The sequence below is a fragment of the Simochromis diagramma genome, unplaced genomic scaffold (assembly GCF_900408965.1).
Source record: "Simochromis diagramma unplaced genomic scaffold, fSimDia1.1 OVJJ01000293.1, whole genome shotgun sequence".
Lineage (NCBI taxonomy): Eukaryota > Metazoa > Chordata > Actinopteri > Cichliformes > Cichlidae > Simochromis > Simochromis diagramma.
The window spans coordinates 26,299,545-26,316,651 of record NW_024386801.1 but is presented as its reverse complement, the minus strand read 5'-3'; the positions used below and the strand labels follow the sequence as shown (position 1 = coordinate 26,316,651).

The following is a 17,107-nucleotide window of genomic DNA, read 5'->3' as shown; positions in this document are numbered from 1 at the left end:
CACCACGAACTATCGCATGTCCGCCATTACCTGCCGGAAACCGGAAGTGACGTCATTTTCGCGAAAATGTAGTCTTTTACCATCAGGGCCTCATGAGCCTATACTGGTGTTTTTAAAAGTTCTCTTTGACTTTATGACTTTCTGTGTCGTTTCTGGGATGCTTAGGACTAATATTGCACTGCTGGAAATAGTTTATTGTGATGCACATGCTGGTCTTTTGCAAATTTGCACTGTAATATTTATTTTCGTTTTTCCTGCAGTATATAAAAATTGGTGTATTTCAAAAATAAAACTATGAAGACACTTAAAATAAATTTCCTGTGGTAGGAAACTATTTTGTGCAACTTTTTTTGTATTTGCAGTTTTGAGGGATAAGCATCTTAAATTTCTCTAACTAGAAATATATATTAAAAAAAACAAAAACGATTTTAAATTTTTTTGTAGTTTATTGCACTTTTTGCAATTTATGTAATTACTATGCCCTTAATGCATGCATATTATGGAAATTTGGGCTATAACAGTTGTATTGATGTATAGCAACTTGAAATGTTCCCAAAAATGGCACTACAGCATGTAAAAATATAATATAAGCTCTGGCGGACTTGGGGTAGGTCTTAAAGGGTTAAACTAGAGATAATTTTACTTCTGTAAAATCTGCATTTTGTCATATTTGATACATAAATATAATACAATCTGTCTTTTGATGTATTTTCTTTATAATGTGTGTGTTTTTTATAATCATCCATAATTATGTTGATATGCATATCAGATATTTTTCAGTGAAATATTAGTCCTCCAGAAGGGGGTGCTGCTCTTGTGGCGACCTGCAGCAGGTGTTTACTGGCGTTTTCTTTTTGTTTTTAACTTTGTTTTAATTCTGTTCCTAACTGTGGTTTTAACTTTTTATGAGGTTTTTGCCGAGATGGAGATCTTCTACACCTTATTTTTATTGTTGTTGGCGATATTCACCTGGAGTCAGTCACTCTTTTTTTTTTCTTTTTTTTCCAAACTTTATTTGAAATTATAAAGCAAACAGTCAGTCATTCCAGTTCAGTTTGTACAGTAGACATACAAGGCAAATAAGAGTAACAATATACAGTACAATGAAATAAGAAGGATAAATAAATAAAGGGGAAAAAAGGGGGGATTGTGACAGACTTCATAACAACTTTGTACTTGAAAGTGGTGACAGCTCATATGTGTCTATTTTGTGTGCGTGTGCGGGCCAGACGTGGTCTGCGTGAGTGAGTCTGATTGTCATTTTGTATGCAGTCGCTTTTAAGCTGATGAGCAAGCTACACATGTTCAGAGCAGGAGCTGGTTGACCTTATCAGAGGAGAGGGAAACAGAGCTATGATATCTCAAGCATGCAGCTATCCATGAGTTTAGTTTCTTCCTGGCACCCCATATGGGCAACAGCTTTTCTGCATCCTGATTCATGTGTGTGAGACTTTTGTAACATCAGCATCATGTTTTTGTTTTGTCGAAAAGCAGGTGATTGTGTCTGACGTCATGGTGTGTGTGAGTTACAGAGAGGTGTGAAAGTATGTGAGTGAAGTGGTCTCGAACTGGGGAAGACATGATTCTGCAGGTCACCTGCCCAGTGGACACAAAAAAGAAAAAAATAGTTGTGTGGACGAAATATGAATGATAACATGACGAGTGTTTGATGTTTCTCAGCCTGAAACAACTGTAATGCCACTTTCTGTTTTTAAGAAAGGAGAGTTCCAAAAAAAACAGAGAGAGAGAGATGTGTGTTGTGTAAGCAGTGAGGAGAACAATGAAAATGTCTTAGTTTGTCACTTTCAGGTGAAAAGCAGACCTGGATCAATTTTCCACATGCAGCAGTTGGAAGAAAGTTATAGGTTTAACATCATTAGGAAACACTGAGGCCGAGCTTTTGGCTGAGTGGTGTTTACAGCTTAACTCCCATGTGTTCCTCACCCTGAAAAAACAAGCTCCATGGAAGCTAACCTCTGCCTGAAGACAAGGAGTGCAGTTCCAGAAGCACAGCACATCTACAGTTCATAGCAGCCCAAGAGACAACAACAGAGTCCTGAGAGAGGTCCAGCAGCAGTGTGTACAAACGGCATCAGAGAGAAAGAAAACCCCATCATCATGGATGGATGGAGATGCGTTTCCAGCAAGCTGCAACTTCACTGTGTGTGAAGATGACTTTTGAGGAGACTGTCTGAGTGACATTTGCCACTTTTGGAGTGGAATGGCAAGATGAGACAGTGAGGATGACACAGGACAAAGCTGAAGAGAACTGTTTGCCATTGGACTGCAAAGAGTGAGAGGAGCAGGTGAGAACACAGAGGAAGGCTGTCGTTTAGTGTGGGAAATCAAAATTTGGGTTAGCAATCCTGGGGAAAAAGGAAACTGATTTAAGTGGGAAAATTGTGAAGGAGTCTGGACCACAAAATGAGAAAGGTATATAAAACACACACAAGCAGAAAATGCATTAACCATACTAACCCTACATGCATATACACATACAATGACACTCATGAAGACCAGACAGCATCTTAAGCATGAGATTCTGTTTGTCATCTTGTCCAAGTCACTCAGTAAGATGGAAGTGATACTTAGACTAGTGGATTAAATATTATAGGAGGACAGATGATTGCATCATAGGGAGAAAAAAGAATGCTGATGAGGAGTTTTGCATGATTGTTGAGTTTCTGGTGGGTAAATAAGTTTTAACATGGCACACATTTGGTTACATGAGAACAGAGATGGGCAGTAACACGTTACTTGTTACAAGTAATGCGTTACTTGTAACGCGTTACTGTAATCTGATTACTTTTTTCAGGTAATGAGTAAAGTAAGGGATTACTATTGCAAAAACGGTAATTAGATTACAGTTACTTTCCCGTAGGAACGCTGCGTTACTGCGTTACTAAAACCGTGATTTTTTTTTTGCGAGAATGTCTCATGACGTAAGCGAGTGACGTAAGCGAGTGCGACGTTTGTGGCAACAGCTGTGTGCAGATCAACAGTGGATCATATATCGAGTGCAAGAGAGAGTATGAGCGTGCAGCGTTTAAAGCTTGGAAGTACTGACCTTACTTTGAGTTTGATTCCATAAAAAGTGACAAAAATATTAGTGTCCGTTGTGCGTGGGAAGAAAACTTCTTTTTACAGCGAAAAAACCCCTAAACTTCCAAGCAAGCACCGAGTGCGCAACGACGTAATGGGAAACTCACAGAGAAACTCGCGGATTCTTCAACTGACTGCTGCGGCACACCTGCACCAGGGTAAACCTCCGCCTACGCCACTCCTACTTTACAGGTGAAAATAGAGCAACAGGACCGCTAGTCTTTGATTTTATTTATTTTCTGCTGTGTTTTACTTGCATCTATTTGAAAGAGTGAGTGTAAACACAAAAAAATATTTTATTTTATGTGTTGGAATGTGCAGAAAATAGGTTTAAATGTTAAACTAATTTCTTCCAGTCAGAGAATGTTGCATATAATTAAACTTTTGCTTGATGCATAAAGTTAAAAGATTAAAACTGATAAAACAAGTTTAAAAAAGAGACTTTTCCATTTGATTACATTTTGTATGATGGATTATGCAGAAAAAGTAGAATTGGGCTGAAAGATCTATCGCTTTATCACCTATTCAGGTGTAATTAATTACTTTTGAAAATAAGTAATCAGTAAAGTAACGGGATTACTTTTTTGGGGAAGTAATCGGTAATTAGTTACTGATTACTTTTTTCAAGTAACTTGACCAACACTGCATGAGAAGAAACTTATTATGTGATGAGACAACAGGGTTATGCTGTATGTTGTGTGTGGTGTGGCTGATTGGATGAATGTTTGAGATTAAACTGGCTGATGATTTGTCTCATGTTACAAAGTTGAGCCTGCCAATTAGGTTTGGTATGATTTACCCCCCTGAAATGAAGAACACGTGTCATGATTTAACAAGGCCTTTCCTTTCCTTTCTTTTCTTTTATTCTTTTATTTTGTTACTTTCACAGTGCACTGAAAGTTTTGTTCAATATTCTTTGTCATCTAAGCAGATCTAAACATTTCAATAGGAAGAACTACACAACATGTTGTTGCGAACGGTTGCAAAGTGAGTTTCTCCAAAATTAGAATGGGCTCAGGAGAAAATCACTTATTTGGGACAATTAGGAAGCGAGTCCCTTTTTCTATAAGGATACAGCGAGGTAATCCAGTCTAAAATTCTTCTTTTTCTTTTCAAAATGTTGTCGTTTTGCTGAGGGTGGAAACGAAATGTGACAATAATTTCCACTATCAGCAAAAGAAAGAATCACTGAGTAAATGAATGAGTGAAAATTAAAAAATGGGGAACTGACTGACTGATTGGTAAAAGCTGACTGGACAGACAAAAGCTTGACTGACTTGACTCCAGTATGCAAGATTGCACCTCCACCCAGTGACAAAAGGGTGGATGTATGTATGTATGTTTCTTTTTACAGGAGCAGAAAGATGACAGCAACAGGATGCATGAGCTTTTGGGCCGTGCTGACTTAACCTTTTAATTGCCACTTTCTGTGTCTTTGTGAATTTACCAGCAGTGTGTTATTCATTACCTTGTGTTGCTCACAGAAGTCACTTTGAGAAAGAGTGTATACACCTGCGCAGCGCTAACATTTACATTTCTTTTCTACAACAGAGGGTTAATCATGTGTTTGATCATGTGATTTACAGTATGACACACAATTTAATGTTTTTCTACCACAGGATTACTGAGTTTTTGTGTGAAGAAATGGTATCACTCTTGGCTGGAAGCAGTGCTTAAACAATGGAAAAAACACAAACTTTGTCCAAAAACCTCTCATGTTCAGCTGTTTCCCACTTTTTCTTTGGTCATTTTAGCCTGGGCCCACCTACTATCCTTGGAAACATAAAATGATTGGCTAGAATCTCAAGTATATCACATCTCAGGGGAAAAAAAAGCACCGAAATAAAGCTGAGAAATCATAAATCAGTCTGGTTACTACCGTTTATGCCATAATGGCACCGGATACCGGTACCCATCCCTACTCTCCGGATGCTCCTAATTTTATTCTTCGTGATTTTAACAATTGTAATCTTAAGAAATCACTGAACAATTTATTTCAATATGTCACTTTTCCTACAAGGCATAACAAAACGCTGGATTTGTGTTATGGACCAATTAAGGGGGCATATAAGTCTGTGGCCAGACCTGCACCAGGTTCTTCGGATCACAATGTTATTCACCTCCTCCCTGCTTACAGATCTGTGATTAGGAGGGAGAAGGCCTGTGTCAAGTGGACTAATGTCTGGACAAAAGACAGTTGTGTTGCCCTTCAGGGGTGTATTGATCGCACTGACTGGTCCTTGTTTCAAGACAGCACTTCTGATTTGAATGAACTCACTGATGTGGTGTGTAGCTACATCTCTTTTTGCAAAGACTCTGTGATTCCAGTCAGAGAACTTAAGACTTTCTCCAATAACAAACCGTGGCTCTCTAAAGATATTAAGGATCTGATTCTTAAAAGGAAAATTGCTTTTAAGGAGGGAGACGTTCCCACTGTGAGAATATTGAAGAAGGAGGTGAGGCCTGGAATAAAGATTGCCAAGATGAGGTATAGAAATAAGATTGAGGCAGAACTCAGTAGTAACAACCTCAAAAGAGCTTGGCTTGGTATGAAAACAATGGCAGGGCTACAGACAAAAGGTAAAAATAATATTACCTTAGAGGGGTTTACCTCTGACAAACATCTGGCAGACAGTCTTAACAGTTTTTACCTTCGTTTTGAGAACTTTGACTGTTCTAGGCAGACCAGCACACTGAGGGAAAAGACTATCACTCCCCCATCTATTTGTATTGATGAGAGGGGGGTAGCTAATCTTTTTAGACACACTAAAAGTAAGAGTCCTGGACCTGACAACATCTGTGGACAGGTACTGAGAACTTGTGCTGATCCGCTGAGTGGGATTTTCACCATATTTTCTCACTTTCTTTAGAGCTATAGACAGTACCTAAGATTTAGAAACATGCTATCATTGTTCCTTTTGCTAAGGGCAGTTCTCCTAAGGTACTGAATGATTTTAGGCCTGTGGCTCTGATTTCTTTCGTGATGAAGTCATTTGAGAAGATAATTAAGAAGGAGATTTTAATGCATGTTGAACACCATGAGTGAGGGTGAATCATGTATTTTCTGATGTGCTCTCCTCCTCTACTGGTTCACCCCAGGGTTGCTGCCTCTCTCCCCTTCTGTTCATTCTGTACACAAATGAGTGTTGCAGCAATTTCACGAACAGACACATCCTGAAGTTTGATGATGACACAGTGATCGTCAGTCTTCTAGTGGGGGACGAGTCAGGCCATGGACAGGTTGTAGATGATTTTGTGAATTGGTGTGATGAGTCCTTCCTTTCACTTAATGTGTCAAAAACTAAAGACATGATTATTGATTTTAGGAAGTCCTCTTATAACTCATCACCTTCTATCATTAAAAGTGCTGATATTGGATAGTTGAGAGTTATAAATATCTAGGTGTGGTACTTGACCATAAACTGTGTTTTGAATCTCATGCTGATGACAAACACTGTTCTTTTTTAATTCAAATTCAAATTTTATTTGTCACATACACAGTCATACACAGTACGATATGCAGTGAAATGCTTAGACAACTGCTCGTGACCTAAAACAAAAGACTATGAATAGGATAGGAAATAAATAGGGTAAATTTAACTAAGAAAGAATAAAATAAAATATTAAATTTTAAAATAAAATAACTGTACAACAAAATACACAATACACAAAATATAAATTATAGAAAATGTATAAGAATATATGAAGAAATATAGAACAGTAAGAGCAGCTGTGCAAGTAATAAATGGTAATGGTAAGAAATGTAATGTCCAGGGTTGTGCAATCCACATATTTAAGTGTCTTGTGCAGTGCAAATATGCTTAAAAGTGATTTATTTAAGTGACTTGTGACTAAGTGAGTGATTTTATTAGATGACCATGCAGTGTAGTTGTGCAGTGGCAACTAGTCTAAAGAAATGTCCAGAATGTCCAGTGTGTGTGTGTAAAAACCATATGTGTGGGTCAGTACTGTGAGGTGGTGTGATTAAGAGACCGTATCGCCTGCGGAAAGAAGCTCCTCCTCAGTCTCTCTGTGTTGGTCTTCAGGCAGCGGAATCGTTTTCCTGACCTCAGCAGAGAGAACAGTCTGTTGTTGGGATGGCTGAGGTCCTTCATGATCTTCCTGGCCTTGGTCCAGCACCGCCTGCTGTAGATTGAGTGCAGGTTAGGGAGCTCGGAGCGGATGGTGCGCTCGGCTGACCGCACAACCCTCTGTAGAGCTCGTCTGTCCTGCATGGTGCTGTTCCCGAACCAGGTTAAGATGTTTCCCGTCAGGATGCTCTCTATGGTGCAGGAGTAAAAGTTCCTGAGCACCTTGGAGGGCAGTCGGAAGTCTCTCAAGCGTCTGAGGTGGTAGAGACGCTGTCGGGCCTTTTTCACCACGGTGTTGATGTGACAGGACCATGACAGGTCCTGCGTGATGTAAGCCCCGAGGTATTGGAAGCTTTCCACTTTCTCCACTGGGCACTCGTTGATGACAGGGGTCTGGAAAATTAGATCTTTTAATGTCTCATCTGAGATGCTGTCTTTGTTTTATAGAAGTTTTATCGAATCTGTGATGTCTGTATCGCTGCCTGGTTTGGTAACCTGACGGTGAAGAATAAGAAACGGTTGGGACTTCTGGTAAAAACTGCTAGCAAACTTTTAGGGCGCTGGCAAGATAGACTTTTGGCCATCTACAATAGAAATGTGCTTAGAAAAGCTCATTCTATTATTAATTGTTTGAACCATCTACTTCACAGTGAGTTTGAGTTGTTGCCTTCCGGCCGCCGTTTTAGAGTACCGAGGGGGACTAAAAGACTCCAGGTCTCTTTTATCCCTACTGCATCTTGTCTCCTTAATGGCAAATAACTGTCCTTGGACTTTCTATCACTATTATTGTCATTATTATTTTATAGTATTGTTCTGTTTATTTTTATCCTGCTGCTAAACTAATTTCCCCTTGTGGGACAAAAAAAGAAATTGAATTGAATTGAGAAAGGCAGAGAAAGGCCCTGTAACTTACTTGGTGGATAGAGCTACAGACCCGTGACACCCTTACCCAGTTAGCTACCAGCTATGACCAGTACACGTGTTCAGCTAATAAAATGGTTGTAACTGGCTTCTGTCCAGCTTCTTTTCAGTTATACAGCGATGATGCCCTCTAGTGGTCACTGCAGAGTTAATCGGTACATAATGAGACGTTTGAGTTTTGCCCAGTGTTAAATTTTTTTATCAGGTTTGATTTTTGAGATTTTGGAGACTTGAAGGAAAATACTTTAGGTGAACTTGTGTTTTTAATAAGTGCTCTATAAATAGTGATACATTTGATCCAGTTTCATTTCTTCCTGCTTTGCTCCGTAAGCCACTGTGCATTTGCACCTCTGACACTTATCTTTGTAAGTTTCAATGATTTTTATCTCACTGTCCTTTTTTCATGATCAAATGTAAAGTACAGTGTTCAGCCCTGTTGACCAGGTGGGAAAACAACTGTTTAATGTTTTATATGTTTGCAAGTCCAGCTCCAGATGGGCAAAGTGTGGATTTTGCCGTTTGCTTTCAGACCCAGAAAATATCCTGAAGCAGGGTTAGCTACAAGCTGCTTACAGTCTATTCGTTCTGCCAGTTGGCTACTCTCTTTATTACTGAGCAGCAAACTTCAGGCCGACATTCACTGCTTTACAATGCCTGACAGTTTCCATGGTATCTAACCAACAACCCAAAACGTTTGCAGTCATAAACTTTTACTTCGTATCAATGCAGGAAGCCACTACTCTGCCTTAGCTCATCTCGTCTCCCTCAGCCTGCAGCAAAAAACCACACCGTGTACCTGTGTCTGGTTCAATTTAACTGGGGGGGAAACAAAAACAAACCAGCTCTATCAAAGTAAAATGTTTTGTAACAAATTAAATTAAAATAAAAACATTACCTAATAAATACTAATGTAATTATAAATAAATACATCCTTTAACATTTTTAACAGTTTAACCATGAAGTTAATTTGTTATCATGCAACAGAGAATATATTTGAACTTTTTTTAAGCATGTGTTATTTAGCTGTGATTATTGTGAACTGCATATTTATACACATTTTATTCTTTTTTTTTTTTTTTAACCGGGTTACACTCATGTCTCCAAGGTGGTAGACTTTGCTGAAGTGTTGGAGGCACCCAGGTTCAAAGCACCAACCATGTGATTATCAAACATCTGAAACCAGCCTGAAGCAATGTAAACACAGAAAGAGACGAGAACTGATGTTGCAGCACAAATTTGACTTGAAGTATGCAAGTCCCAAATTCAATTTGTCTTAAATTTAGGTGTATGATTACCATGCCCAAAAGTCCAATCCACCAGCTGTCTGCTGCAAAGTGACACACGATGGCAGAATCTGTCCAAGGCTTCAGCCATGAGGAAAACTGACTAACAACGCAGTGACATGGGATCAATCCTGGTTTTAGGACCGACGCTAGGGAGGAAATACATGAACATACAACACAAGCACACACAGTTATTAAGTGTCAAACATGCAACACAAATGGTTTAAAAAACAAAACAAAACTGTAAATATAAAATAAAACCAATAAAAAGTGAATGTAAAATCCAAATCTCCAAAAGGGTAAAAAATACAAACTGGTGAACTTGAATCATCAAACTTGCAAAAAGAAACCAAAAAGCACTTCATGAGGACACACAGAAACAGACGGCGATAAAGGCAAATCGACATTGTCTTTATTGACAGAAGGAAAATGAAAGTCTCCCTGGTACTTATTAGGCTGTCAGTGTGAAATGTTCCTTTCTTGAGCAGTGCTGTTGAAATCATGTTTTAGTTATGTAACACCTGCTTAGTATAGTAGGGTTAAAATTATAAACTGGATTCGAGAGGAGTAAAATAAATTTGAGAGAATTGAGTGTTGAACAGCCGGCAGATTTATTACAATGTTACAATGGTGCAATAACCCAATGTATACAGCACAGAAAATTAACAGAAGATCAACAGAGAAGAGCACTCTTTCGAAAATAACAACAAAATAAAATAAAATGAGTAGTCTCTTTAGACCTGACTCCTGATGAGCAGGATATTGGGAGTTCAACAGTTTACCAGAGAAACAATCTGTATCAAGTAAGCAGTTTTTGCTCTTGCTTATCTGAAATCCTGCGATTCGAAGTAATTCAGACTGTAGCTCTACTCCTGCATCCAGAACAGCTGGCCACACTGCTTTTGGATTCGCCAAGAGTTTTCACAGGGTCTGGCTCGCCATCCATATCCAGAACCACTTCAGATCCAGGATCACAAAAAACCAGTCTGCACATACAGTACAGAGCAATAAACAAAACAGTTCTTAAGTTTTTCTAAATAAAACGAGATCTCATAAAGTTTTCAAAATCAAGTACACTGTTGTTTTAACATTGTTCTGTCTCTATGAATTCCATTTGTATTGCTTTACAGCATTACAATCAATTGTATTTATATACCCCTTTTTAAGGCATATGTAATCACATCATGAAATGTTTGTAAGGTAAGTAGTTTTACATAACGTATTTACATGAATCAACCCATAACTGAAATGACAAAGTGCAGAAAAAAACACTGGACAACATTTATGGCTAAAAGAAAAGTGCATCCTGCATTACTTTTGCGCATTTGTGAAGATGCCCAATCAAATAGACAATAAAATAAAATACAACTCCATTTCACACACAATTCAAGTACTCCGACTGGCTTTAGCTTTTTTTTTTTTTAGACAATACAGAATTTTCACTGTTGCAGTTGTTACCACATGTAAAATTAGCATAGATATTTCTGCTAACTTATCATTTTTAGTAACTCACCGGAGTTCCCAAGAAACAAACACACGCTCTGCCTGGTTTTGGTCGAGAGTAAAACACATAAAGGCCTCTGAAAAGTACATAACTTTAAGTTAGAGACTGTAAAAAATACTTTATAACACTTATTTTATACCGAAAGACTCACTGTGTAGCTTGTTAATTGCTCTCGGGTGTCTTGCTCCATTTTGCCTAGCTTAATGCAGCAACGTGCTTTTGTTGCATTCACTGAACTACGGAAAATCAAAGTGTGTTCAAGGGGTGTCGGAAATAATAATGCAAGGTAAAAAACAAGAAAATACTAGTAACCATGTCTATAGGGATTACAGTTACATTAATCTTTTTTTCTTTACCATCTTTGGGAGAGACTCAGCTGATGTTACTCTGCATTTTAAAAGTTTTTGCATTATCAGACAAAATAGAATAGAATAGAATAGTATTCAACTTTATTGTCATTGCACATGCACAGGTACAGGGCAACGAAATGCAGTTTGCATCCATCCAGAAGTGCTTTAGTGATATAGATATATTACAATATATATTAGCAATAATATAGATATGTGAGTATATTACAGAAATGGGTCTATTATGGTATGTTATAATGTACACGGTATGAAGTATGTTGTGAATATTCTATAACTATAAGTATGTACAGGCTGTAGTGAGTACAAGCTATGTACAGGCTATGAACAGGATATAAATATGAAAAACTATACAGAATATGAAATAAATAACTTTACAGAATCTGAGATATACAGCTATACAGAAATGGGAACTATGCAAGTTGTAAACAGTTGTAGGATTAAAGATTATCGAATGTACAGAATGATTATTTACACAGAGCTATACAGTAGTGCAGTTAAGATAAGTGAGGGTGTAAATAGTTTCTACAGAGGCTATATAAAGTGCTAGTGGTTGTGAGTGGTGGTTCAGTCCATGTTATTATTGTGTGTTTGAGGGTACAGTTGTCCATTGGTGTGTGTATGTTCAGTCCATGAGTTTAACGTGGGTCAGATGTCAGGAGGCAGAGTTCAGGAGTCTGACAGCTGTGGGGAAGAAGCTGTTCCGGTACCTGGTGGTCTTAGTCCGGAGGCTCCTGTGGCGCCTCCCAGAGGGCAGGAGGGTGAAGAGTCCATGTGATGGGTGACTAGGGTCTTTGATGATTTTCCCAGCCCTTTTCAGACACCGCTTCCTGTAGATGTCCTTTATGGCAGGAAGTGGTGCTCCGGCGATGCGCTGGGCAGTTTTCACGACCCTCTGCAACGCCTTCCGGTCCGAGGCAGAGCAGTTCCCGTACCAGACTGTTATACAGTTGGTCAGGATGCTCTCGATGGTGCAACGATAGAAGTTCACCAGGATGTCTGAGGACAGGTGGTTCTTCCTCAGAGTCCTCAAGAAGAAGAGGCGCTGGTGAGCCTTCTTGACCAGCTTGGAGCAGTTGGTCATCCAGGTGAGATCCTCGGAGATGTGGACTCCCAGGAACTTGAAGCTGCTCACACGCTCCACAGCCGTCCCCTTAATGTGGATGGGTGGATGTGGGTCAGCATTCCTCCTGTAGTCCACGATGAGCTCCTTGGTCTTCTCAGTGTTAAGCAGCAGGTTGTTTCTGTCGCACCACTCAGCCAGACGATCCACCTCCTCCCTGTAGGCGGCCTCATCGTTGTCACTGATGAGGCCAATCACCGTGGTGTCATCTGCAAACTTAATGATGGTGTTGGAACCATCAGCAGGTCTGCAGTCGTGGGTGAAGAGGGAGTAGAGGAAAGGGCTCATCACACAGCCTTGTGGTACACCGGTGTTCATCGTGATTGTAGATGAGCAGCGGTGAGAAAACAAGAGCTGCTTTGAAATAATCAGATCACTTTTACACACTTCCTGTCATTCACAAATTCTCTCTTCACTTTAAACTCTGAACTTTTCACCACTAATAACAGAGCACTTCTCCTTCTGCCCTTCTCATTAATCTGATGACCTTTGCCCGGCTTTATCATAGAGAATGCATACATGGCTGCAAGGCTCTCACAAGAAAGAAAATGATCTTTTCTACATAATTTACTCAATACCAGTGGCTCATTGTTACAGGGCTGTTATTAACTGACTGATTCAAGCTAAAATAAGCACATTTGCTGGATTCAGTGCAAAGTATTTCTGAGTGATTACCTTTCATAAACATTTCTGCCCTGATGACTGAGATCTCTTCTTCCACAGGACACGAGTGTTTGATGAGGAAGAAAAAAAGATCATACGCTCTACATTTCTTAGGGGGCCCGGAGGCCAGTACATAGATGTAGACCCAAATGCAGGTACAGGTACAGGGAGCAATGGTAAGGTTTTTTCAAGACTCTTTGTTTAGTTAACACAAGAGAAAGAAAACATAGGAAGGAGCTTGCTAGAACAACTCTCAGGTGCACTGTGAACAAAGGGAGAGGTTGATTAGTAATGGGCTGGGAAGGTGGAGAGTAAATGGAGAGACAGATGGTATAATGGCTTACATAGCAGGTGGAACGCTAAGGTTTGAGGGGAGGTGCAGAGGACCGGGTGAGTGTCCAGTAACAGGTGTAAGCGGAGAGTGTCCAACCTGGTAAATCCAGTGATCCAGAACAGTGGTAGGCAGGAGGGTAGGAATTTGAGGAATTGTTAGCCTGTGGACTTGAAGAAGTTCCAGAGTGGTGACCAGCATCCAGGTAGGTATGTGTAGCACTTGGTAAAGTGTAAAGCTAAAATATGTCCAAAACATTGCATAAATCTGTTGGTATTTGTGTTATTCAACTATATGTTTGGATTTTTGGCTGCTACATGTTTTTCCACCAGTAGGGGGCAGTCACGAAAAAAGAAAAACTATGTTCGAAAAAGGAAAAGAAGAAGAGTGTATTCTTGGGCTCTGTATGTGAAAGCCATGGTTCTGAAGTACCCAAATAAACTCGGTTCTACTGTTTACACCAAGTTGTCCTGGAGTGGTGTAACATTTTGGAGGTTCCACCGAGATAGTTTTTGGGACTACTTCACACAGAGGAACACGGTAAAGGAGCGTGACAGAGCAAAGGAGCTAATGCTAACGGATTGCGACAGTCTAGCTAATGCCACGCAAACTGTGTTTTCTCCGGTCGGATACACTGAGAGAGTTTTACTCGTCTTAGTTATCTTTCAAGCATGTCTGTGAACCGTGAAGATTTTTTGTTGGAATTGGAGCAGAAGTTATGTGGACTTCCTTTGGAAGAACTGCTCAGAGTATGTGAACTATGTAATATTACAGAAAAGGGCAGCAAAGAAATACAAAGCAAATCTCGCAGAGCTCTCGTTAAGCTTATTAGCCAGTTTTGTGAACGAGAAGAGTTTTTACAGCGAGAGGATGAAGGCATGTCGGTGCTTCTGGAGCTAAATGATGTGCTGGTTTTGCTGGTGGAGGCGCGGTCAGCGGCTGTCGGCGCAGGAGCGGTGGTCCGGTCTTCATCTTCAGACAGAGCGGAGATGACGGTGGAGGCTGTGCACGAGGAGCAACTGGCAGCGGCGCGGGCACCTCCGGAGCGGCGGACAGGGCCGATGACATCGCTAGAGCATCAGGCGGCTCAAGGGACATCAGCGGAGCAGCAGGTGGCCATGAGGACGTCGCTGGATGGCGAAACACAGCGCAGGGGGAGAGACTGTATTGGCAACAGCTGCTGTAATGTTTCATCAGGTGGATTCAGAAAAGACTTCAGGATAAGTGGACATGTGGGTGAGTCGACAGCTAAAGACACGCTGAGTTTCAGTAGCTTAGAACACCAGATGGAAAGCGGCTTAAAAACGGGCTACTCTGAAGCTGAGATTGTGGAGGCTGTCATACGTGCCATCAGTCCTGGGTTAAAACTAAGGAGCTATTTGGAAGGGAAAGAAGATCTCACATTGACCAGCCTGAGACAAGTTCTAAAAGCCCATTATGCAGAAACGGATGCAACAGTACTGTACCAGCAATTAACCAAAGCTACACAGGGGGCAAATGAAACACCACTTGAGTTCCTGATTAGAGTGCTGGATTTGCGTCAAAAAATCCTTTTCGCATCTGAGCGCACCCAGTCTAGCCTAAAGTATAACAAAGAACTTGTTCAAAGTCAATGTTTTCAGTCCATTAGAACGGGTCTTCTAAATGACAATGTCAGAGCAGAAATGAGAGCATATTTGCAGGATGAAAACTGTAGCGATGAACTCTTATTAATGAAAATGCAAACAGCCCAGTACAATGAAAGCGAGAGAGCGTTAAAGGCAAAAGCCCACAGGTCATTTAGAACAGGACTAAATGTAGTTGAGCAGAATGTAGCGCTTACTGATCCCCGCACAAGCCAGCCTGACACAAAACCGGCTAAAACCCTCAAAGATAACTCCTTATTTGCAAAAATTGAGGAAAGTAACTCAGCAATTAGGGAACTCACAGGACAGGTAGCTTCACTAGTGCAAACTGTCCAACGAGATAGAAGTGGTGATGGTGGTAGACAAGTCAGGGCGTACAGAAAGGCAGCTCAGAGACAAAAAAGGCGATGCTCTGCATGTCAACAAGAAAACAGGGACTGTGACCATTGTTTCAAATGTGGCAGTGACTCTCACCAGGCAAAGGGATGTAAAGTAAGGGGAGCTCAGAAGCAGGAAAACTGGGCGGGGCTGTGACTGCGGGACAAGCCACAGCTTTACCACCAATGTCCCAATGTGATAACATTCCCAAGGCCCAAAGCTTATCCCTCGCATCACCAACTGACTCAGGAAATCCTAAAATTAGGAACCAACCCCCAAACGTGTTCAATTTAAGTACCAAAAAAAGAAAAGTAGCACAGCTCGTGGGCAGAAAGTGTCTAGTATGGTGTAGAATGAATAACTGCAAAACGCAGGCACTGTGGGACACGGGAGCCCAAGTTTCAATAATGAGTGCATACTGGAAATCAGACAATTTACCTCACTTAGAAGTTCACCCCATCAGCGATTTACTAAGTAAGGATGAACTTTTAGACTTGAGAGCTGTAAATGGATCTGAAGTCCCTTTCCAGGGTTGGGTAGAAGTTAGCCTTAGCCTTTGTGATTCGAGAGGAAAAGCTGTAGCTCAGAATGAGGTTCGGGTTCCAATCCTAGTAAGTCAGGATGTGATGCAAAAACCAATAATAGGGTTTAATGCTATTGAGGAACTGATAAAAAAAGACACTACTCAGTCCAGTGAAAGCTTGTCTTTACTCAGAAACTCTCTAAGAGTAGGATCAAGCAAAGCAGAAGCACTGTTGAACCTTATCCACACCACCAGTAGCGAGATAGTTACTTATCCTATCAGATCAGGACGCAAAGCTATTGTCGTACCGAGTGGACAAATGTACGGCATTAGTTGTTCCATCAAAACAGACCTAAAGGTAAAAAGTGAAATGCTTTTTGAGCCAGATGAAAACTTGTCTTTAGATGAGGGTCTGAAATCTAACTGCCAGTTGCTGTCTATATCAGGCAGTACCCGCAAAGTCAATATCTATGTTACTAATGCTACCAAACATGACATTGTGCTGCCACCTAAAACCCTTCTAGGTAACATAGAGAGGGTAACACATAGTTATCCTGTAAATCTCAAAGAAGCTCAGATAGGCTCGATTGTAGAAAAAGACAATCAGAACCCACCTAGCTCAGCAGAAGAGCCTTGGGAACCACCTGTCAATTTGGGCCACCTTAACACAGAACAACAGGCAGTTGTCTTGGAAATGTTAAGGGAGGAGTCAGGCGCATTTGCTAAACACAAAGAGGAAGTTGGTTACATAAAAAATTTAAAAATGGATATCAAACTCACTGATCAGATTCCTGTAGCCAAATCCTATAATGCGGTCCCACGTGCTCTCTATGATGAAGTAAAAAGTCACATTCAGGACTTGTTAAAAAAAAGACTTTATTCACAAATCAACCTCACCATATGCCTCTCCAATAGTGTGTGTGAGGAGGCGGGATGGAGGCCTGAGACTGTGTGTTGATTATAGGGGCCTCAATAAAAAGACCATTCCAGACAGACACCCTATTCCACGAATACAGGAAATCCTTGATGGACTTGGCGGCAATAGGTGGTTTAGTGTGCTTGACCAAGGCAAAGCGTACTATCAAGGTGAAATCAGCGAAGACTCAAAAAAATATACCGCCTTCACAACACCCTGGGGGCTGTATGAATGGAATAGAATCCCATTTGGACTCACCAATGCACCTGCAGCTGTCCAGCG

At 40.5% G+C, this 17,107-nt stretch overlaps 1 protein-coding gene and 1 long non-coding RNA gene across 2 annotated transcripts in view; one reads left to right on the top strand and one right to left on the bottom strand.

Moving 5' to 3' along the window:
- Positions 1 to 17,107, top strand: part of LOC120730432 (deleted in malignant brain tumors 1 protein-like) — a 390,545-nt gene that overhangs the window by 277,545 nt on the left and 95,893 nt on the right. The gene's annotated exons all lie outside the window — the stretch shown is intronic.
- On the bottom strand, positions 9,788 to 11,201 carry LOC120730448. The gene is made up of 3 exons (XR_005695111.1): positions 11,053 to 11,201; positions 10,911 to 10,977; positions 9,788 to 10,383 (listed from the first exon to the last, which is right to left on the bottom strand). It is a non-coding gene; the product is annotated as an uncharacterized LOC120730448 (long non-coding RNA).